Source organism: Cavia porcellus, unplaced genomic scaffold (assembly GCF_034190915.1).
Source record: "Cavia porcellus strain 051 isolate PalLab524CR breed Dunkin Hartley unplaced genomic scaffold, mCavPor4.1 scaffold_19, whole genome shotgun sequence".
In the NCBI taxonomy this organism is placed as follows: Eukaryota; Metazoa; Chordata; class Mammalia; order Rodentia; family Caviidae; genus Cavia; species Cavia porcellus.
In genome coordinates, this window is record NW_026947502.1 from 22,877,279 (window position 1) to 22,900,271 (window position 22,993).

At 39.7% G+C, this 22,993-nt stretch overlaps 1 non-coding gene and 1 pseudogene across 1 annotated transcript; both read right to left on the reverse strand.

Annotated features, from left to right (window-relative positions):
- Window positions 1-2,531: 2,531 nt before the first annotated feature.
- Window positions 2,532-2,900, reverse strand: LOC100713208 (small ribosomal subunit protein uS10-like; annotated as a pseudogene).
- Window positions 2,901-16,867: 13,967 nt separating this feature from the next.
- On the reverse strand, window positions 16,868-16,999 carry LOC111757857 (small nucleolar RNA SNORA2/SNORA34 family). The gene has a single exon (XR_002792118.1). It is a non-coding gene; the product is annotated as a small nucleolar RNA SNORA2/SNORA34 family (small nucleolar RNA).
- Between the last annotated feature and the right edge of the window lie 5,994 nt (window positions 17,000-22,993).

Sequence of the window (22,993 nt, forward strand, 5' to 3'; positions counted from 1 at the left end):
CAGCACCAAAGGAAAATAAGAGGCCCCTGGCAAAAACAAACAAACAAACAAACAAACAAAAAAACCAAAAAAAAAAAAAAACCCCCAAAAAACCATACTCTCATTCTAAAGGAGAGTGAGGCGACCATCATGGAGATCATTGCTCCTGTCAAAGCAGCTGGTACAAACATTGAGTCTTTCTGGCCCAACTTGTTTGCAAAGCGCCGGGGCAATGTCAACATGAGGGGCCTTGTCTGCAATGAACCAACTGAGGGGGCTTTTCCTGCAGCTAGGGTGGCGCCTACAGAAGGTCCTGTCCCTGGCACCACTGCTGCTCCAGGTGAGGAGAAGAAAACACAAGCATTCAAAGTAAAATCTGCAGAGTCTGATGATGACACAGGCTTTGGTTTTTTTTGGACTAAACATTTTTTTTTTTTTTTTGTAATATGTTCAAAAATAGCTGACTTCTGAAGAAAAAAGGTGCTTTTAAAGTTACTAAGATGTAAAATCTTTTTTCCTCTTCCACAGTGTCTCAACTTGCCATGGTGTTTATTTGCTGTTTAATGTCATTCTAAATATAGGAAAATTAAAAATTTAAATTAATAGCATGAATTTCATTTTTCATCTTTATCTGATGCCATACCACTTTTAAATGCAAATATCAAAGCATTTCACTTGGATATGGAATTACCAAAATCACACAATTTATATTTTTGTGTCTTGTCCCCAGAAGGTGCCTTGAGCTAGCCAAAAGAGTTGAACACAAACCAGATACCAGAAGGTTGGAAGGGAGGATCCCTCCTAGGCATGAGAATATACTAAGCATATTCTGAGTGTCCTGAATGAGGACATTCAGCCACATACCTCCTCTTCCCATGGTTCAGACAAAGTCAACTTTAAGGTATAGTAACTCCTCTGCTAGATCATCTAGGTACTCAGATTGTGGGTAAGAGAAAGGCTTGTTCTCCTCACAAATTTGGCAGGCCTGCCAAATGTGCCCTTGTGCCCTTGGCCAATAGGAGGGGAGCCACCACCATTGCCTATCCTGAGGAACACACATGCTCAGCCCCTCTTTTGCCCTGTCCTTGCACACTGGCCCATCTGAGAGCTGAAGGGATTGGGTAGGGTAGGGTGAGAGATGCTTGGCAGAGAGTGGAATATCAAGGGGCAGGGCAAATGGCATAACCTGTGAGCTGAGACTCTGAGTCCTTGTGCATCTCGGTCAGCTTACCTAAATTTATATTCAGTGTCACAAAACAAATTGAAAGATAAAAGTATTAAAAATGTTGAGATGTATAAAGGTACAGTGGCATTATGTTACAATCCCAGCTGTTGAGAGATTGATTTCCTGATCCTCCTTGAGAGGTGGATTTCTTGAGCTTAGGAGTTTAAATCCCAGCCTAGCGGGGGGGGGGGGGGAAGAAATTTTAAGATAGCAATGGTAGGGCTTCAAATCTCCTGGCCCTGTGTGACTGTACTGTGCTCGTAACTCTTGCTCTGGAGGTGAGAAGTGGATAGAGCAAAGAGAGAGAGCTAAGTGAGAGTGCTATCTCACTACAGATGAGCTTTGGTCTGATCCAACAGGGAAGCTGAGCACAAGGTACACAATAGTGCTTGCCCTACCTCTGGGGGGAGCCTGGCCTGTTGTACCTCCACTCTACTGTCTGCTCTGCAGCTTGAGCCTAGAGGTATTGCATCCTTCAGAGAGATAGCTCATTAGCTAAGGACAGTTGTCCAGAAAAGAGAGGCGTGGCCAGTTACAGTTAGCTGACACAGAAACTGGTGTAAGTACCGAAACCCAGAAATGGCTTTCTGAGTGGGGTCCCCAAAGCAACCACCAAAGTCTACTTCTTGCATCCATTTACACACACTTCTCACATTTAAGTTCCCCTGTGTGCGCACAGCTTTCCCAGGGTGCCTGGTTGGTGAGTTCTATAAAACACAAAGAGGAGGATGACTGTGACAAAGCACAGCCTTCACTTGTCCTTTAGACATGACTCCTACTTATCTTCTTCTTCCACCACTGGAAGGCTTCCCATCCCTCTGGCTAGCATGCATTCTGTTCTGGGTGGCTTTTCTAGTAGGCCTGAGCTCCTGGTTATCATGTTACTATCAGATTATAATTGCTGAATATACTTGTAGCTATAGGTGTATTCACAATTCTTAGAGGAGTATCTGAGTGCCAAATCTATTCTTCCCTGCTTCCCTTATGTGGTGACTACCCTAACCCATCCTCTTAATCAAGGACATTTATATTTACCACCATGGCAATCCCTTTCTGTGTTTGCTGGTCACCGGCATAAGAGTCCAAAGTGATCAGGGGACAGCAGTAGCTTTAAATTTAGTCTGGGACACTTACTATGTCCCTTGGTGGAAGCACACATAGTCAACTTTTCATTATTATAGCAAATAATAATGAAACAGGCTACTTTACAATTCAAAGAAGTTTATTTTGGTCCATGGATCTAGAAGTATTGGGTCTGGGATCCTTATCTAGGGATAGGTTTGTTGCTGGCAGTCTTTTTTTTTTTTTTTTTTCCAACAATTGGTTATCAATTTGCTAAAATAATTGCCTTAGGTATCTGCATGGTGACTTCAGCCTCCACTCCTGGCTCAACACTGATGGAAGTAACCTGCTTACCAATCTCAAATGGATTGTGTAAATCAGTGGATTGTGGATTCTCACCTGGAAATGATCCCATGTCTTACAACCTTCACCACAAGGCATTTTTCTGGTAGCGATTCTCAGGGTCTTAATAGGCATGCGACTGAGTCCTTTCACTTTGAGATTCTTTTTCTTTGTACCTCTTTGCACACAGCTTCTCTAGTGATTTCACATTGCAGCTTGTGAGGGTAACCCTAATTTAGTGAATAGTCACCTTGGGTCCCACGGGTGTCTTTCTGGTATCTTTAAATACCATGGTTGCAGCTTGGCTTCCTAATTGACTTGCTCCTTGGCAAGAGCAAACGATGGTGAGTCATGAGCAGGAGCAGATGCAGTCAAAGTGCGCTGCACCTACAACCGCCTCTTCCACAGAAAGCGCTGCAGCATCACTTGGCAGGACAGGGAGCCATGCATATGTCTTCATGTGTCTCATCTTTCTCTTTTTATTAAAGTATCAGGATTCAATCATGGGGCCTCTACCTGAATGTCTGTCTAATCCTAATTACTTCCTAAAGGCCTTACATCTAAACAGTATAGTTGGATTAAATTTGTATCCCCTTAGTAGCATTAGCATATGACTTTGGGGCTTGAAACCACACTTACCTGATAGTGAAGCATTTTCACATACTGGTAACCAGGACTTCTAGCGCTCTATAGTGGCTAAATTTTCAAGGACTAGAGAGTGTAAATTCTCTAAGTGGATCCCTGAGAATTGTGATATCTTTTGTTCACAGACCCATGTATTCTACCTGTTGGCAATATCATACCATAAATAGCCATTGTTTTAAGGTACACTGTACCCCATATACATAGGGTTTAAAGCTCTAAGCTGGTACCCCTGTTGCACTGTTCCATTACTCTATTAGACTGACAGCTTTGGTGGTGGGATACATAGTAGGACCTTGGATACTGTGGTTATGGGCCACCACTGCACATACTTGGCTTTCAGAGTAAGGGCTGGGAATGTAGCTTGGTGATAGAACCTTGCCTAGTATGCATGAGGCTCTGGGTTCAGTTTCCAGCACTGCTCTTCTCCTTTACACACACAAGAGTCTTTCATTGTGAAGCAATATATTGAGGATCCTGTATTGTTTCCAGAAAATCTCTGTACCTTAGCTCATTGTACAGCTAAAGCACTGTAAAAAGGAAAGACAACCTTGGAGCTCATTGGCCCAACAGAAGACAGACCTGGGACTAGGGCTTTAATTATCATATGACCTCTTCTGAACCTATTGTAAAGGTGAGGTCATGGTGGCACTTTGTTTCTGGGTTGATATTAGTTTTAGCTTGGACCACTGATCTAGTGATGTTCAAAATATCTGGAAAGGCCCCTTTTCCCTGCATGAAGTTATCTACACTAATAGGTTCCTTTGGAAAATATGGGAAGAATCATGATCACATATTCTTGCATTTGTTTTGCAGCATTCTTCTGTAGGGAGTGGATGAAGCTGGAGATTGATTGCATGTGTAGGGCTGGAGTAAGGCAAGTCCTGAGAAAAAGAGCACTCTAGGTGAGCCACAGGAACCAGCTGCTCCAGTCCAGAGAATACCAGGTGCCCAAGGCAATCCAAGCAAACAGGTTGCTACACAGAAATAAATACACACACTGTGATGGCTGAGCAATTCTTTTCTCCCATCAGGAGCTGAGACCACCTGACCTCAGCTTTCTGTATTTTGACTCTTGTCTTTATTTCTTCATCCTCTACCATCCTTCACCCTGAGCATTTCTGAGAACTGCATTGGACATGACATTCTTCTGCTTAGGGATTTAGTCACTCCTTCATTCAGGACCTGACCTTGGCTCAGATCTGGAAATAGAGCAGGAATATTGATTTTCCATTGGAGAGCTGACCTCATTGTTTTTCTCATTCATTCTTAATCTCTTTTGAATGATTGCATACATTGAGCAATATCTTAGTTGTCTGTCCTTCTAATCTGCCCCAAAGATTACTATATTCTGTGGGTTATCAATCAAGATTCTTGCAGGTTAGGATTCATGGCCACCAACTTTATATCATAATTGAACCTCCTGGGCTTTTGGTTGTTTGTGTTTTGCTATGTAGCCCTGGGCTGACCTCAAACTCATAGTCCCCCTGCCTCAGCCTCTTTGAGTGCTGGGATTAGAGACTTGTCTGCTTGCCTGCCTACCTCCCTTTTTTCCTTATTTTCTTCCTCCCTTCTTTCCTTCCTTTTTTTCTTTCTTTCTTCCTTCTTTTTCTAGTTCTCTTTTTCCATCTTACAAGAGTCATCTCATCAACATATTGGAACCATGCCCTGGGGTTCTTGCCTTATGATCGTATGATCATGGAGTATATTCTCCATGCACATCAACAAATTTTACCTCATTCATTTATACTTCATTCCTTTTAATGCATCACCCTTAGGATCCCTAGAAGCACTGTCTCCTAGCATGAGCTTGTGCATGCTGGTAAGCTTGAATATGTAATTTCTTTCTTTACACACTAGGCTTAGTACTTCTGGAGTTGGTCCATGCTGAGATGTTTTTACCCCCTGGGTTATCAGTGTGATGGTTGGGGGAAGAGATAAGGGCCATCCCTAAAAGGGCAAGCTTTCCTGTATAAGACACTTAACCTATTTGATGCCTCTACATATCTCAGTAAGTTGGCAGGGTAGGTGCTCTATCTTCAAGGGTAGGACAAGGATACTTCTGCAGTCCCAAGGAGTTCAGGAGTGCCTTGGAATTCAAGGCTTTCATGTTAAATCTCTTCAAGACTCAAAGGCTCTTTCTTATCAGAGTTTTCTTGTCTTTGGTGTAGAGAGCTGTGGCCTAGCAGGAATCTGACATTCTTTGAAGTTCTGCCACTCTTGCGACTTTGGATCTGTTCAACCCTGCCCAGGAATCCAGTGTGAGATATGAGGATCTCTAAATGCTACTAAGATGACTGACCTCACTTTACCTTAGTTTGTTGATGAGTGATCCTGTTATTTTTTCTCTTCAGTAAATCTGTGATATTTTGCTGTAACCATCCAGCTCCATAGTTATTTGGGTCACAATTTCTCCCCAGAATTCACAAATATCAGATATACCATGAAAGCTCATGCTCATTCTTCCAGCTTTCCCTGAACCTGGTCATCATAGGTGAAATATTTAGCAGTCACTCTGCTTTGGCATGCTAGGGACTGTCATTGCCTCCTTCGCTACCGGCAATGTGCGCTGACTGCCATCCTTCAGAGAGTGACTAAACCTCTGTTCTTAGCGACATCTCTGATATCGACTGTCTTGCGTTGCTTTCCCCAGAAGTACAGTCTGAGACGGGGACTGTTCAGTGAGTTTTTGAGGGAACAAAAAACAAAGGCAGTTAAGCAATTAAAGCAAAGGTTTGGGGGTGTAGCTCAGGGAGTACTTGCCTAGCATGCATGAGGACTTGGATTCAGTCCTCACAGAGCTCAAGAGTAGGGCTGGAAAAAAGCAAGAGAAAGTTGGTAAAGAGCAAAATAAGATTGTGGTCTCTCTGGAAGTCTAGTTTGAGGCTCACTGGTCTGCCCTGGAGCACACAGGGAACTGAGGAGAATGGTGCGTCTGTCCTGAGGCCGTCTGTGTCCCCCTGTCAGTTAGCACTGACCTCCTCGCCTGTCAAGGTACAGTCTGACTTGTGCTCTCCTCCTGCTGAGAACCTGGCCCAGGGGAGAGGAAATCCTCAATCTCAAGGAAGAGAGGCTCTGAGAAAGAGCCTGGCTTTTGGCCCAAATTCTCTGGAACAAAACAGTTTCAGGCTTGAGGACATTTTAATTCATTGTAATGCCATGCCATGTCACCAGTGGCACCTCTACTGGACAGTTGTGGCCATGGAGAGGCCTAGGCAAACCTGACTGTGGGATCAGACCTAGTCTGTGGGATCCTATATTAGATGATCATGGGCACCACAGGGATTGTGTTTGTCTTTTTGGATTCTTGGAATGTTTACTGCATACTCAGCAAATATTGATGGAGTTAGAGAATCAACATGAAACCTGAAGAACTTGGGGCTTAAGAACTGGTTGTGTTTTTCAACCAGATGTTCTGGTTGGGCCAGAGAGACACAGCCAACAGGGAAGGGAGAGGGTGTGGTTGTTCAGAACCTGCTCTTTGAAATCAGGCAGACCTAGATTAGAATTCCAGGAGTGACTTTTAATGGCAAGGGACAACTTCCCTGAGCTTTGCTTTCCAGTGTATGGTATCTGTGTCTACATCACAGGGTTGATATGAAGGTTACAGGGGTAATGCATAGGGTAGATTTAATGAAATCCCAGGCATCTAATGACTACAGCGTAAGCACAAACTGTTATAGGTCGTAGAGGGTTACCTGAATTTGGTGGCAGAAGGTATTTTGGAAGCAGCATGATAGAGTGGAATAAGCCAGGCCTTTGAAGTCTTAAAGAATAGGTTTAAATTTCTGACTCTGCCACTTTTGGACTCTGGATACCTTACTTCCCCTCCCCAAGTCCAGCTGTCCTTATCTGCCAAGAAGGAGTCATTCCAGCATAGCAGGATTTTGGGAAACAAAGAATTTAGGCTAGGTTGTGGCTCATAGTTGGCAATGAGAGAATGCCAGTTCTTCTCACTTTACAGCATAGTATTTAGTTCATGTCTTTATTTTCTCATTTGTGGCTAGAGGCCTGAGTTGGCAATTAGCCTTTTAAAATTTTACAGGGATAGAGAAAGATGAGAACATTAACTAAATTCTCAATTTCTAAGGAAGAATAAAGACAATACGCTCAGAGCTGCAGTTTCAATAGCAGAAGAGGCAACTAATTCTTAGGAATAGGCTACTTTTCTGTTCTTTTTTCTTTTTCTTTTTTGTTTTGTAGTGCTGGAGATGGAACCCAGTGCCTCCCACACGCTAGGCAAGTGCTCTACTACTGATCCACAGCCCTGGCTGGTTTTCTTAATGCTTTGCTTCAGGGATAATGAAAGGGAGAAGGAGGAAGAGAAGGGGGAGGGGAGGAGAAGAAGGATGCAGCATGTACTTATTTAGCACTGTTTTCTAGGCAAAAGGTTAAGTGTTTTATATGCTGTCATTCTTGCAATCTTAATATTGCTATGAGGGAAATATTATCTCATTTTACAGACAAAGAAAATGAGTCACAGAAGAGGAAACTTCAAGATCATTAGCTGGTTAGATGCTTGCTGATATTTGAGTAGAAGCCTGAGTTCTGGGCCCCAGGTCATATTTCACAACCTTCTTGTGAACCAACACTCCAGGGAAATGGAGAGAAAGACAGAGATTGAGAGAGAGAGAGAGAGAGAGAGAGAGAGAGAGAGAGAGAGTAAGAGAGAGAGAGAGAGAGAGAGATCCGAGATCCTCTGGCACTTTTATAAAATATTGTTTACCTAAAGACCATGATTCTCTTCTAAAGAGAATAATTTTGAAACAACCTTTCATATTGTCCCAAAAATTATTAGTTTTGGTACTGGGGCTTAACCTCAGAGCTTTGCACATGCTAAGTATACACTGTCAACTGAGCACCCTAGCCTCCAAAGAGTTATTTTTAATGAGTAGAAAAATATTTATTTCTTATGGTTAATAAACTAGACCTAAAATTATATAGTGTAAATAGTTCAGTGGAAATTATACAGTGAGAACAGTTCAATGTTGAAAAGAAATAAAAGCACTTAGAAAAAAAGAGAAGGTTAGTATCAGTACATTTCTGGTTATTTGGGAGGATTATTTTGCTAGTTTTACATTTTAAAAGAATGATTTTCATTTAGGACATCTGTAGTCATGAAGCAAAAATTTAAAGGCAGTTTAAAAAATGATATTCTGTGTTGATAAGCAGAAATCTGCAACAATATGGAGACTGGACATTTGTATAAAGAATCTCTGCAAATTGTCAGACCAAAATACCTTGGAAACTTTTCTTATTTGTTACAGATAGAGCCTAGAGATAGGCTAAGTTCATGAATAAGTGTTGCATTAAGTCAAGATGTTTGCAACAGGACAGTCACAACAGTCTTGATAACTGCACTACTTCAAACCCAGTGAATTATTATTATTATTATTATTTTGTCTTTTTTGAGACGGGGTCTCACTATGCAGCCCAGGCTGATCTCGAACTTGCAACGATCCTCCCACCTCAGCCTCCTGAGTGCTGGGATTCAGGCATGAGCCAGTGAATTATTTTAGCAGAGGTAGCGTGACTGTAGGGTGGCTCAGCCCTGGGACTCCAGGAGAAAGAAGTCAAGTGCAGGTGATTTACACAACTGACACAATCCCACATAGATGAAACACCAGCGAGAGTGGCCACTTGCTTCTCAGTAGCCGGTGGTCTCTATGCCCCTAGAATTCTTTTCACACTAAAGACCATAAAACCGAAAAGCTCTGTTACTGGAAATATTAGCTGCAAATGTGATCATTAAAAGCAAAACTATGATACAGCAGTCAGTATGATGAAGTCTTAGCTCACATAAAGTTTATATTCTAAGCATATACTGTTGCTTTTGTTGATTAGTGGCTATTGTTCGTATGAGTATAGATATCCCTTTTTTCAGCCAAAAAAGTGTGCAATGATCGTTTTCTCCTTTTTTATATACATTTCCTAGTTCATGAAGTGCTTCAATTTTTGTCATTTACTTAGTTTTCACGGTGCATATTACTTTTTATTCTGTGTTCCTACTGAGCATCTAATGCCTAAGTGACTTCTAAATATTCCAAGATCTCAGATAGTCAGTGCTGTGGTAGTCCCAGGTCTACCCCTCCCCATTCCTCATGTCTTTGTTCTCCAATATGGAATCTAATACTATGCTACTATCTGGTTGACGTTAGATTTCCTGGGTCCTGAACCTTCCCTTTTATTTTTGTACACTTTGTACTTTCTTCATACCTGCGTAGGAGAGCTCATATAACCACATATTTGGCTTAGTTTTTCTCATACTCAATTGGGAGCTTGGCTTTGTATCAAGGTCTTGCTTGTAAAGAATTTTCCATCAGAATTTTGAAGCCTTTGGAAAGTCTGATAAAATTGTGAGTCCCTCTGCTTCATATGTGAATTTTTTTTTCCTGTTGAGGTTTTTGAGGATTTTCTCTTTATGCCAGTAAAGTGATACAGTAAGTCCCTGACTTAGTACATTTGAGTTGTGAACTTTCACAGATACAAACAGATCTCACACTGCAGAAATTCAGAGATGTACATTGTGGAAGTAGCTCACGTGTCTGCTGGACATTGTCACAGCAGTGCTGCTGTGTGTGTCCTGTTTAGCACGATAGTGTACAGTAGTGCAGACTTTAGAAGGATTTAACTAGTTATATAATTTAAGTTTTAAAAAATAAACGTAGCTCAATCTCATGCTGATAATGATTTTACAGTGCAATACTTGTTACTTTTCTGAAGCAAATCAAAGGTATATTTCTTAAGGTTTTCACTGCTTTCTTTAGCAGCATTTGATGGAGGATCTTTTACACATTTGTACTAGATAAAAATAAAGCAGATTGCAAATCTTTTTAAAAATCTTACACCATGTACCAGTTTTTTGGTTGAAATTGTGTAGGATAAGTTAAATTGCATTCTTTTAATCAGGATGAGTGTACTTTTGAAAGCATAGTTATGTTGAAATAAAGTTTTAAAAAGCAAAAAAAATGACATTACCAATTCTGGGTCAAATGAAATCCTGTTACTTCTGAGAAACACAGCATGTCACTTTGCTGGTGTTTCTGGCAAAAGGCAAAAGTGCAATTTAGCCACAAGGACATAAAAGATCAATGCAAGATGAGAGTCATTCTACAAAATAATTGGGCTGACAATTATAAAATGCAGAATCAAAAAGGGCAAAGGGGTTGAATAAAGGAGTTAAATATAGCAACTAAATGTACTGTGTAATCCTGTATAGCTTTAAATGACATTTTTTGGATAATAGATACATTTTAATTTTTTTCAGCAATCAGTTCTTCCCTTCATAAATGAGACTGTGTTTCTTTTATTTTTATTAGGTTTATTGGTACAATTTAGATACACATAATGATCACATTCATCATAGGGAATTTGTACATGCACATGGTATATCTTGATTCCTCTTTTATTCTCCATTCCGTTTCTCTCCCTTCAACCTCTCTTCCCTTCCTTATTTACAAAGCTTTGTTTCTATTTTATCCTTTCTTTTCTCATATTTTTCTTTTCCCTTCCTTTCTTCCCCTTCTCCAGTTATTTTTAGAACAGTGAATAAAATTATAAAATGGACTATAGGTTAATAAATAGCACTATATCAATATTAGATGACCTGATTTTGATCATTGCATATGATTATGTAATAGAACTGTTTAGTACTTAGGAAAAACATTCTGAAATAATTAGAATTAAAGGGATGCAATGTCTCTGATATTTTCACATAACTGAGAAAAATTATCTAAAAATGTATATGTATATATACAGAGAGAAAATTAGGAAAGCAAAGCAGTTAAGGCTAAATATAAATAACTATTGAGGCGAAGGGGTATTCTAGAATTCTTTGTGTTACTTATGCGGTTCTTTTTCTCTAAGATCATAATGGCATAAAATCCAAAGTTATAGTAAAGCTTAAGGCAATATTTATGGTGATATCTAGTGTGGTTAATTATTTAAGTGATTTAATTTTCTCTTTAACTAAGTAACCTGAAATCTCCAAGGGCAGAGTAGAATATAACACCACCAGGTTGCAGTTTAGGGTGTCAAAAGTTATGTGTGGGAGAGAAGAAAACGCTTGACTGGGGACGAGGCAGAGGCCAGATGGTAAGAGGTTGTACCCAGTTAACAGGACGTGAATTTTAAAACTTCATCTGCTGAAAAACTGCCAAGTACAAGAGTCACTGGTACTCCTAGTACAGTGTGGTTAGAAGATGGGACAAGTGCAGAATGGGATCTACAGTAGTCCTTTAATTGAGTAATCGAATCTTGTATTAAATATGTAGCAATGTCTATTGAATAAAGAAGTGGGAGAATTCAAACCCACTTTAAAATGGGCTCATCCAGTGGGGTAACAACTGAGGAGAGGCAGGGATGAAGTGGGAACAATACATTGGACTCTTAAGTTACCTTGTCAGGTGACTGACTGGATGTGCGGGGATACCATGAATGTAATGGGGCTTCAGGAGGAGAAACAGTGCAGTGCCGTGGGCAGACAGGGTAGCTGGTGAGCTCATCTTAGAAAATGAGGAATACAAAGTCTGTGGGCATCTGGATGAATGGACATGTGGTTATTTGCAGCTTATATTGAAGGTTTTCTGATTTTTAATTTTAACCTGATGGGAATATCTAATAATAGTTGGCCTTTCATTGTTTCCTAGTATGTGCTGGATATAAATATATCACTTGTTGATTTTTTTTAAAAACAGATTTCCTTTTTTATGTTGACTGGGGAGTATTTTAGTGTTTTAGTTATTGATCTCTTATCAACTTCAAATATTGCAATTTTTTTCTCAACTCGTCATCTATGTTTTTTGCCTATGCATCCTCTACGTCTCATATACAATCGTCAGAATATTTCCTGGAGTGGTACATGTGCTTAGAGTTTTAACAAATTCCTTCTCACAGGTCACACTTACTGGTTTCTACTAACTTTATAGTTTTACCTTTCCTGTTTATATATTTAATTTTTCTGTAATTCAGCATTTCAAATAGGATGGTGTATAAATTGCTGCTATCCAATTTTATTCTTGTTACTTGGTAAACTGTTTTTCTCTGAATATAATATCCAAGAAAAATCTTTCCATTTCATTTGTTATTATATAACAAGTTCCCATGTATACATTGGTCAATTTTTAATTTCTCAGTTCTATTCCATAGGTTTATTTGTGCTATAACTCCACCACACTAGATGGATAATTTAAATGTCTTCATATCTAATTAAATGTGTCTTCATATCTAATAAGGTGAATACTCCTTCTTTACTTTCTTTTGAAATTTATTTAGTTATTTGTTAACATCACTAGTCATTTATGGAAAATAAATTTACTAAATCTTTAAAAAGTAATGTAAGTCTTTTGACATGTGAATATATATTTATTTGAAAAATTTTATTTAAAGAAAGACTAAACAAAACAGAAAATAGGTAGAAATAATACATACATTCAGAGAAGCAAATAAACAGTAAAAAATCACTAGTTGATGTTTACATATTGTCATTTTACAAATAGTTGTTCAAGATACAAAAATGGAACATGTAAAGTGGGAATTCAAACAGTGAGACCACAAACAGTTCTGTTCAACTGTCCAACAAAAACTTAGTAACATGGTTGTCAATCTTAAACACTTAAACACACATGCAGTTATCCATAGCTTCATTTATGTTTAGAATAAACAAACTAAAGCAGGTTAAAATCATTCTGAACAAAAAATAATAGTATTGCTGGATTTCACATCATGACACTCCAGGATCAGCACTGGGTACTGTAGTGTCTTTTTTTTTTAATTTAATTTAAAGAAAGATTAAACAAAACAGAAAATGGGTAGAAATAATACATAATTTCAAAGAAAAAAATAAACAGTAAGAAATCACTAGTTGATGATTATGGATTGTCTGCTTACAAATAGCTATTCAAGATACTAAAGTGGAGTTTATAAAGTGGGGATTCAAACAGTGAGATCGAAACCAGTTCTGTTCAACTATCACACAAAAACTTAGAAATATGGTTATCAATCCTATACACTTAAACATACATGCAGTTATCCATCTCTTCAACTATGTTGAGATTGAATAAACCCAAGCAGACTAATATCACTCTGAACAAAGAATAATATTGTTGCTGGGTTTCACATTATGACACTCCAGGATCAGCACTGGGTAGTTTAGTGTCTCTTTTTCTTCAAGGTATCTGTTCATTTCATCATGTGTCATATGATCAGTTCTCATAAACTGTTTATAGATTCTACACATGCATGAGTCTTAACATGTATTTCTATCCTTTCTATATTTGAGGGAGAAACAAAACAAAGCAAGGCAAACAAAACATATTCCTATAAACACATGAAATGAAATAAACATATAAGGCCATTGTACAAATTGTTCTACCATAGATCCTGTGTTGTTTCTCCAATAGAATTGGCTATATCATCAGACATAGTATAATTGAATATGTCAGTACATAACAGTATTTATGAAAATACAACTTTGTATATGGTATAGAACTTCAAAAACCGGCAGTTATCAAACCAGAATGTGTGTCATAGAGTCTTGTCATCATCAGTGTAATTGCCTACATTCTCAGATTTGATATCAATCATATCAGTTTTGAATAAAATCTTCTCTGCCTCATTTCTGTTATGCTCTATTTTTGCCATCAGTTGTCTGCTTATCTTCTTCATTCTGTTTTCTGCTCCATTCATTGAGGCCTCTCTGCCATTCTCCCTAGAATCCTAGTACTTTTCTCTCTCTCTAGAATTCCCTGGAGTATTCTCTGTAGAGTTGGATTGGTGGTTGCAAATTTCCCAAGTTCCTGTTGTCTTGGAAGCATCTTGTTTCTCCAGTAATTTCTAGAGAAAGTTTAGCAGGGTATATCAGTCTGGGCTGGAGGTTATTTTCTTTCAGGTCTTGGAATATTTCCCTCCAGGCTGTTCTTGACTTGATGGTTTGTGTCGAGAAATCTGTCATTATTCTGAAGGGCCTTCCTCTGCAGGTTATCTGTTTCTTTTCTCTAACAGCTTTTCATATTCTGTTCTTATATTGCATTTCTGGGATCTTGATTATTATATGCCTGGGTGTAGCTCTATTGTGGTTGTAAGTGGCTGGAGTTCTATATCAGACATATCAGAATATCATTTCTTTTCATATGTTTGGGAAGTTTTCCTTAATTATTTCTGTGAATAACCTCTGTAGTTCCTTTGTTTGTATCCCAGCTTCTTCATTTACATTCTTTATTCTCAAGTTATAGATCCTTTTGTCATCGTCTAGCCTTTGTATTGTTACTGCTTGTTTCCTTGTTATTTTTAAAAAGTTTTCCCTTTCATACTCCCACACTGCAAAATTGTCCTCCAGTTTGGATAATCTATACTTAGTTTCTTTCAAGCAGATTTGGCATCTTTCCATAGAGTTTTTAATTTCCTAGTGATCTCTGAATCTGTTTCATGTATTCTATATTTTTTTTTATTCTTCACCAAATGGTTCTCTCATGTGTTTGAGTTCCTCCCTTCTTCCATTTGTGTCTGCTTGAGGGGTGCTTAGTATCTCTTCTATTAATTTTCTTATGTCTTGCTTTATTTGGCTAAATATCTCACTTTTGAACTTGTCTATGAGATCCCGAATATATCTCTTTATGTCCACTGGTGCTATATCTGATATTGCATGTTTGCTGTTCTCATTCTCCTTTGTATTTACCTGTCCTGGGTCAATGTTCTCAGGGTTGGGACTTGGGGACTTTTTGTTGTTGATTCCTCTCCCCATCTTTTTTGCTTCTTCCAGGAGGCCCCAATTTCTTTCTTTGTTGGTTACAATTCTGAAGAGTGCTGGTTAGATGACCCTTCACACTGCAGTGTGTTAGTGAGTTTCAGACAGGGACAGCGTATGCTGGCCCCTTCCCTCCAGATCAGTCAAGCTGCTGTGGCCTGCAGTACTGCATTACTTTTTACTGCTTCCCTGCAGACCAGCCAAACCTCCGAGGCCCCACTGGGCCAGTGTGGTTAGTGTGCATCACTACTGCAGGGACTTGGCCTTGGATAACCTATTGGGTCTCAGCCAGGTCACATGACCCAGACCTAGTTCACTCCACCAACCCTGTTTGGGAAGGGAACAATTGACTGAAGTCACTGCTTCCCCTTGTACTTGCCAGTTCTGCCCAATCCCAGAATGTCGTCTGCCGGAGCTCCCCTATTTATGGAATGGGACAACTCCCATCACTCACCACTGGTCGATGTAGACTCCCCGCCAACTCAGCTCTCCATTCGGCTCACTGACCCCTGAACTCAATGTAACTGTGCCTCCAGTGAGTTGAAGCAGCAGGAACTCGGACGGCTCGGCAAGTCATGGCAGGACCCCAGCAAGTGCGGCAGGGCCTCACCAGTCGCAGCGGGAACTCAGCCAGTCATGTGGGACCTCTCAGCAAGTCGCTGCAGGACCCCAGCAAGTCACAGTGTCGGCCAGTTGTGGCAGGACCTTGAATGGTCGGCAAGTCGCCTTAATTTCTTCTTGGGATGAGAGAATTCATCTCCCTCTGTTTGGGGCTCCCACTCTGTATTATGTTGAATTCTAAGTTGACTATTTTAGGGAGCTTCTGTAGCCAGTTGTTATCTATCTGCTATCTTTGCTCCTCCTCTGTGAATATATTTTTATTGAACAAATTAAAATATATATTGATTTTTAGTATCTTACTTCATGTTTACCAAACTTTATTTTATTTATTATCTATCTATTTATTTTAAGGACTCACTGTGTTGCCTTGAACTCCTAGCCCCTGGTGATCCTCCTGCTTCGGCCACCCAAGTAACTCAGACTATAAGTACATGTCATCATTCCTGACAATTAAACTTTGTTTTTTGATTCTTTTTTCCCTTCTGATTTACATTGAAATGAGTTTTCTCTGATTAGTTTGAAATATGTGAATTGTAGTTTTAACAAATCAAGACAAATATTTGTATTTCTCTTGTCCTAATAAGTTCTAAAATGTACAAAGTTTGATCAAATATAATGAATGCTTAAATTTTTAAAAAAATTATTACAGTGAATGACATATTATGGTTAGTCCCTCTCAAAATCCTCCCCTTAATTTGAACATGCTTTTTCCCATTGTTCTTGCCACTTTGTGAAGTAATTCTGGAAGTCTTTCATAAGGATCTTTTTAAAATTTTATTTTAAAGGGGGTAAAACTAAACACAACAAAACAGAACAAAACAGGACATAAGAAAGCAATGTAAGAGATATAAATTTCAAAGCTAGACAACTTGAGATCTTCACTGTCTATCATATTGTCTCTTGTTTTCTTCCAAATAGTTGTCCATGTCTTCACATACAGAGAATTCATACAAAACAACGTAGTATAAAACTGATCTGAACAGAATGAGGGAGGTGTTTTAGGTCTTCATAACCAGACAATAGGGAAGTCACTAATGGCTGTTGTAGAGTCTCTCATTCTCTTCAAAATAGCTGTCCATACTTTCATGTATATTGAAGTTCAACAAAACAAAACAGGCAGGGGGGAGGGATTGCTTGGTTTCCTGGTGCTCCAGGTCCCAGCATGGTGATGGTCCCAGTAAATGCTGGTGGCTCTCGTCCTGGGCCACTGCAGCCTGCCATGCTCACAGCTGCCATGGGCAGGGGTTACTTCAAGCTGTTTCTTTCTAATGAATTGACTGTTTCACTGCCCAAGTTCTGAAATGGCCAACAGATCATAGAAAGACATCTCTTTAGGCTCCTGCCTGAAACTAACAGCATCAGGAAGCTGCCAGCCTGAGGGCCAGTTTCATAAGGGTCTTTACAAGGTATGATTAAAAAAAATACAGTCCAGGACAGTATACTAGCCTGACAAAAAAGGCAGGCTGGTATTATGATACATCCTTATTTACCTTACTCACAAAATCTGGCACTTGCAACTTCTGGCTCTTCCCCAAAATCAAAATGACCTTGAAAGGCAAACATTTTGAATCGATTCAGGACATTAAGGCAACCAACAGTGCAACTAAAAACACCATGAACTAAGATGTCTAGATCAGCTTCAGAAAGTGGTAAGAATTATGTAATGTGTGTTTGAATCAAAAGGAAGCATTTTAAGGGAAGTAATAGCAATGTGTCTTTTATTATATTAATTTTTTATTTAAACACATACTGTTTTTGATCATTCTGCATATCTCTATAGGTATGTTCCTTCTGAACAAAACAAAATGTTAGCAGGCTTTTACTTCCTATATTTTCTCTCTCTGTCTCTCTATCTGTCTTCCTTTCTCTCTGTTATTACTACTCTATCCCTGTCCATGACCTTTAGTTTTCAATTGTTACAGATTGTAATATTTAATTGTATGTACCAACTTGTCTAGGCCAAAAACATCAATAGTGCTGAAGCTGAAAATTCTTGCTGTACTGAGAATAAATGAACTATTGCTGTAGGGAAAAATCTCAGTGATACACAATTCTTATCACTGTTACTATTTATTTCGTCATAACTCCAGCTTTTGCTGGATGCACTTTCTGCTGAGGTCTGAATGTAGTTTGTGCCCTTGAAGGGTCTGCATGATTAAACATTTCCTCCCTAGAGAGCCACTATGAAAGGTGAAGCCCAATAGGGAAGTTTCCAGTCAATAGGGACACGGGGCTAGGTAAAGGAGAGTGTCAGAAACACATGGGAATGCAGGAATCACCCTCAGGAACACATTCTCAGAGAAATATGCATCAGTGCTGTTATTATTATTATTGGTCGATGTGGTTTTTCAGGTCGATGTTCTGTAGTGAAATTCAATTAGTTTTAGTGGAGAAGAGGGAATAGAAGCCAGACTGCATCAAATTGAGAAATAAATGGGAACTGAGGAAATAGAGGCAAATATAGATCTTTCTCCCCAAACGCTTGGCTGTGAAGAGTTTAAAGCAATAGCTGGCAAGGGTGTCAGTTCAGAAGAAGTGCAAACGAGTTTGCTTTTTATGGGGACAGAGTTAGTTTTCTCTCCCATCCTATTCTCCTATCCTCTCTTCCTCTTTCCTGCTCCCCCTTCCCTCTTCCTTCCTTTTAGTTTACCTCTATAAATTTAACTTTACATCACTATTTTTTGTTGGCATACATTTGTGATACACAATAAATATACTCATTGTGGAATATTGGTACATACACATATTACATAATTTTAAAACAAATGAATCTTAGGTGGTTAAAAAGACCCAGGGAGAGGAGAGGAGGAGAAAAGGATAGAGAAGAAGGATGAATGGAGGAAGGAAGAGGGGAGAGACTAACAGAAACTACTAGAGGAGGGAAGAATAAAGAGCTATTAGGGACTCTGCTTGAGAGGGCAGAGAGTAGGGCACAGAGCCCAAAAGGGCTTTGGATTCCCCCCTGCAAGAGGGGGGTGGAGAGAATGAGTGTCAGTGGTGAAGATAAATTTTGCAATGGGGAAAAGTGGAGGTGGAGGAGGAATGCAATCAGGACTCCTTCAACTGAATTCAGTTTGGTTGAGGACAAACCTTAGTAGGTCTGAAACTAGAGTCTTTGGCATTCTCTGACACTGATAAGATTCTTCTCACAGAGATCTGTACACAAGTGAGGTATCCAGAGGAGCTTTGTGAACTACAAGCTCAGCACTGACAAGGGAATGGCGTTCAGTGAAGACTTATGATTTGGCTTCGTTATTCATGCACGTGATGCCAGGATTCAATGAATCAAGCGCAGATCTACTGATCCTGTGCACAGAGCAATGATGGTGTCACATACCCTTTTTGGAGTGATTTTTTTTGTCTTTTTTGTTTTTATCGGTACCAGGGATCGAATTCATGACTGCTTGCTTACAAGGCAGGCGCTTATGCCGTTGAGCTAAATCCCCAGCCCCGGAGTGATTTTACTCTAAGTATCAAGGGGGCTGTAGTGAGGTGGGAGTTCAGGGTGAGGGAAATAGACTGTCCAGTGTTAAAATGAATGCAGGGAAGGCCAGCCAAAGACTACATGGACCCTGGCTTGTGACTCATCATCTCCTCTGATATTCTCACTGGTTACTGTGACAGCAGTTTGGGGGAGATAATGACTCCATCCTGGTGTCTTAGACTCTGTTTTCAGGTATTTGTTGTATGTGAATGTGTACGGGAGGTGGCGTGTGTGTGTGTGTGTGTGTGTGATTTAGGAAGAGGAATTTATCCAGTATTCTCAGGTATATAAAAGAAGGAAGGAGGAAAAAATGAAGGAAGGAAGGTACTTCTGGAGAAGAAGATAACAGTATTCTTACTTTTCTAATATTCTCCTTATCTTGTTCATCAGTACCTACCTAGCTGAGCATATTAGAGAATAAAAGGTGTCAAGAGTCCACCATTTGCTAAGAGGAGGTGCTGGAAAAACTATGCAGAATATATTAAGTGGCGATCAAAACTATCTGGTCCAAATACAATTTTGAGGGTGTAATACATGTGGTAAGAAGACAGAAGGATTGTAGGTGGGAATTTCTTTGAATAGCATCATGTATTTTGTCTCTCTGCCCATACATACCTTAAGGAAAGTGAGGACCACTTAGAGAATATGACAAGTGTCTCCTGAAGTTTAGGGAGAATAGATGGCTATGTCTGGAAGATAGGAAACTGGCCATAGCTTAAGGACATGGAGTAGGGCAGAGACAGTGAAGATCGGCGGGTTGGTGGCTGGGGACAGACAGACAGCGCACTGGAAATTTGTCCTCAGTAGGCACAGTGATGGGGCTCCTGGAAATCCTCATTCTCAGCGTCCTCCTTCAGAGAGCTCCAGTTCAGAATGACTTCAGCATTTCTAACTAGTATCTTCTTCTACTCTTAGAGTTCTCCCAGGATGTGGGTGACAGGAAAGACATGTCTTGCTTAGCTCAGAGCTGAGGCCTTTCAGCAGCTTTTCACCTTCAGGTGCTCATGTAGAAACAGAGAGGGCTACTGTTCCAGCCTGGGTTAGGTCTCCAGAGACATGGGTCTTGCAGACCTCTCCCCTCCCTTCTCCAAAACTCCTGCTGTCCATCACCAGTTATGCGACTTATTGTCCATGACCAGAGAGACAGAGCAATAGAGTAACTGCCTAAGTGGCCCAGTGCCAGGTCTTAGAGCCCCAAGACCTGTTGCCACAAGACCCCTGCCTCAGTTAAGAAAAAGATCAAGGTTATAGGGGTAAAAGTCCTCAGTTACCACACTTTGAACAGAGTATGTGAAATCCCAGGGTTTTACCCAGACAGCCTATGGCCTTGTTTCTTCTCTCCCTCTGGAAGATTTCACAGAGCCCATGGGAATATGAGTGAACCACGCCTAAGCAACATCTCCAGCCAAGAGACATGCACTCATGTTATTAGGCTTCTTATTGAGAAAGAACTTAGACGTTTGCCAGGCAGACTCAGATTGTAAGCCTGGCTGTATCACTCCCAGTCAGGAGTTTGGGTCCCTGTGTCACTTATCTGCTGTGAGACTTACTTTCTTCACCTTTGGTGGTGATTTTATCTATTCTATTCTGTAGTTCTATTCTATATCACAGTTGTAGGAAGTGACTTGCACAGTGTCTGGAAAGATTGTTAGAACAAACTGCATTCATCTTCATCAGCTCTTCCCTAGATCTCAGTCTTTTGTATCACTGCTTGTTGGCAAGAGAAAGGGAAGGAAGGTTTCTGCCCCTTATCCTTGTGATGCTCCCTGATGGCAGAAGGAGTGGGTATGATTCTGCAGGGATTCCCTGCTGTCTACAACTGTGTTTTTCAGATAACCGGTTATGGCTTATTAGTGAGTTGTGAAATCATTTTACTGAGTGGTAACCAGTGTTAAATTAAAAAAAAAAATAAATAAACAGAGTGTCAGCCTGAATTACATGTAAATATTGTTCTGGGAAGCATTTCTGGTTTTTAGAAAAGTTAGGCATATACCCTAAGTAGGAATTTGACACATCCTACATGACATGTTATTTAGTAGAGTTTTGACATATATAATTTTAAGTAACTTTGCATTGAAGGACAACTTATATTCAGTAAAGTGCCCAAGTCTTAAATGTACAGCTTGGTACATTTTTATATAACCACCCACAGCAAGATACATAACACATCTGGTATCCCAGAGGACTTACGCCCGCCTCTCCCCAGTCACACTCTTCCCTCAGAGAACCTCTTTTCTGACTGTTAAATCATCAATCAGTTTTATTTGTTCTTGAATTCCATATAATGGAACCAAATAATTTATACTACTGTGGGGTTTGGCTTCTTTAGCTCAATATTATGTCCATGAGATATATTCATAATGCGTGTAGCTTAATTTGTCAATTTTCATTGTTTTATTCCATTGTTTTAATACACTATACTTTAATTATCCACTTCTCCTGTTGAGGAACGTTTGGGTTGTTGCCAGTCATGTTTTGACCACTATGAGCAAAGCTCCTGTGAATGTTCTTGTATGCGTCTTTTTGTACATGTACTTATTCCTCTCCCTCTTCCTGTTTTCCTTTCTTTCATTCTTTCTTTTGTTTTGGGAATTGAACCCCAGGCCTTTGTGCATGCTAAAGCACATGCTCTGCCATTCCTAGGATGATCCACATGTTTTGGTTATGCTAACTGGAATGACATTTCTGGATTACAGAGTGGATGTCTGATACCTTAATGAAAACTGCTATGCTTTTCACAGTAGCTTTGTTGAGATTTGTACATATATATGTCTATGTATATATGAAATGTATATGTATGTACATATGGTCCAGGTTGCCATGTAAAATAATATTTCATTGAGGGTTTTAGAAAAACCTGTGACAGCTATTCATTGGAGGACAGTTCAAATTCCTTATCACAGCTTAGCATGGTTTACAAGAGAGGGCATAATCTGCTGCTTCTTATTTCTCTGCCAGATCACTTCTCTTTACTTGCTTAGAAAACTGGTTTTCTTCTTTGTTTGGGAGCCCTGACTTGTCCCAGAATATTCATTTCTAATTTTAGCTTTCCCCGGAAGCCTTCCTTGACCAGTCCTTTTCTCTTCCCTTTTTGCTCCCTCTGCCCTGTACACCCCTCTGTCCTGAGGTTTAATGCCTTGTGCTCTGTCTCTCGACCAATTTTTTACCTTATTCATGACTCCTTGAGGAAAACCTGTGATCTGCCTTTCGAGCCTAGAGTGTATATTTGTTCTTTTCCTTCCCACTTAGCTTATTTCTTCTTTTAGTAGCAGCTTCTCTGTGTAATCCAGGGAGCTACCTTTCTTTTATTTTCAACCCAGGCAGCTGACATATGTGTGATTCCATTCTCGGGGATCACAGATGTGTTTGAATTCCATCCTAAGTACTAATAAAAATTACTTGTGATTAAGGTCTTAGTCTATCCTGAGTCTTATCCTACATCCTTGACCATGCAGTTTAATTGTGAATGTAGTGGGAAAGGCCTTTAGAGGCATGTCTATGCCTTCTCTACCCGCCAACCCAACCGGTCACCTATTATATATCAGGTATTAAATACTTAGCATTTCTACTTTTCTTCAGCTTCCTCATCAGCTCCATGAGACACCAATACTATTGTCACCGTAGTTTACAGATACAGACTTAGGTTCAGTAACTTAAACAGTACGCAGCTAGTGTATTTGTAGAGCTGGGACTTACAAAAAATAGTGCTCCATGGGTGCCTTTATATAAATGACAAAGCATGAGGTTTTCTTTTACTGGAGTCAGATGGATGAAGAAAACAATTTTTAGGACTGCTGATATAGGTCAAGGATACAGTGCTTGCCTTGCATGGGGTTCTGGGTTCAATTTCCAGCACCAAAATAATATTAATAATTTTCATGTGTGGATAGGTTTT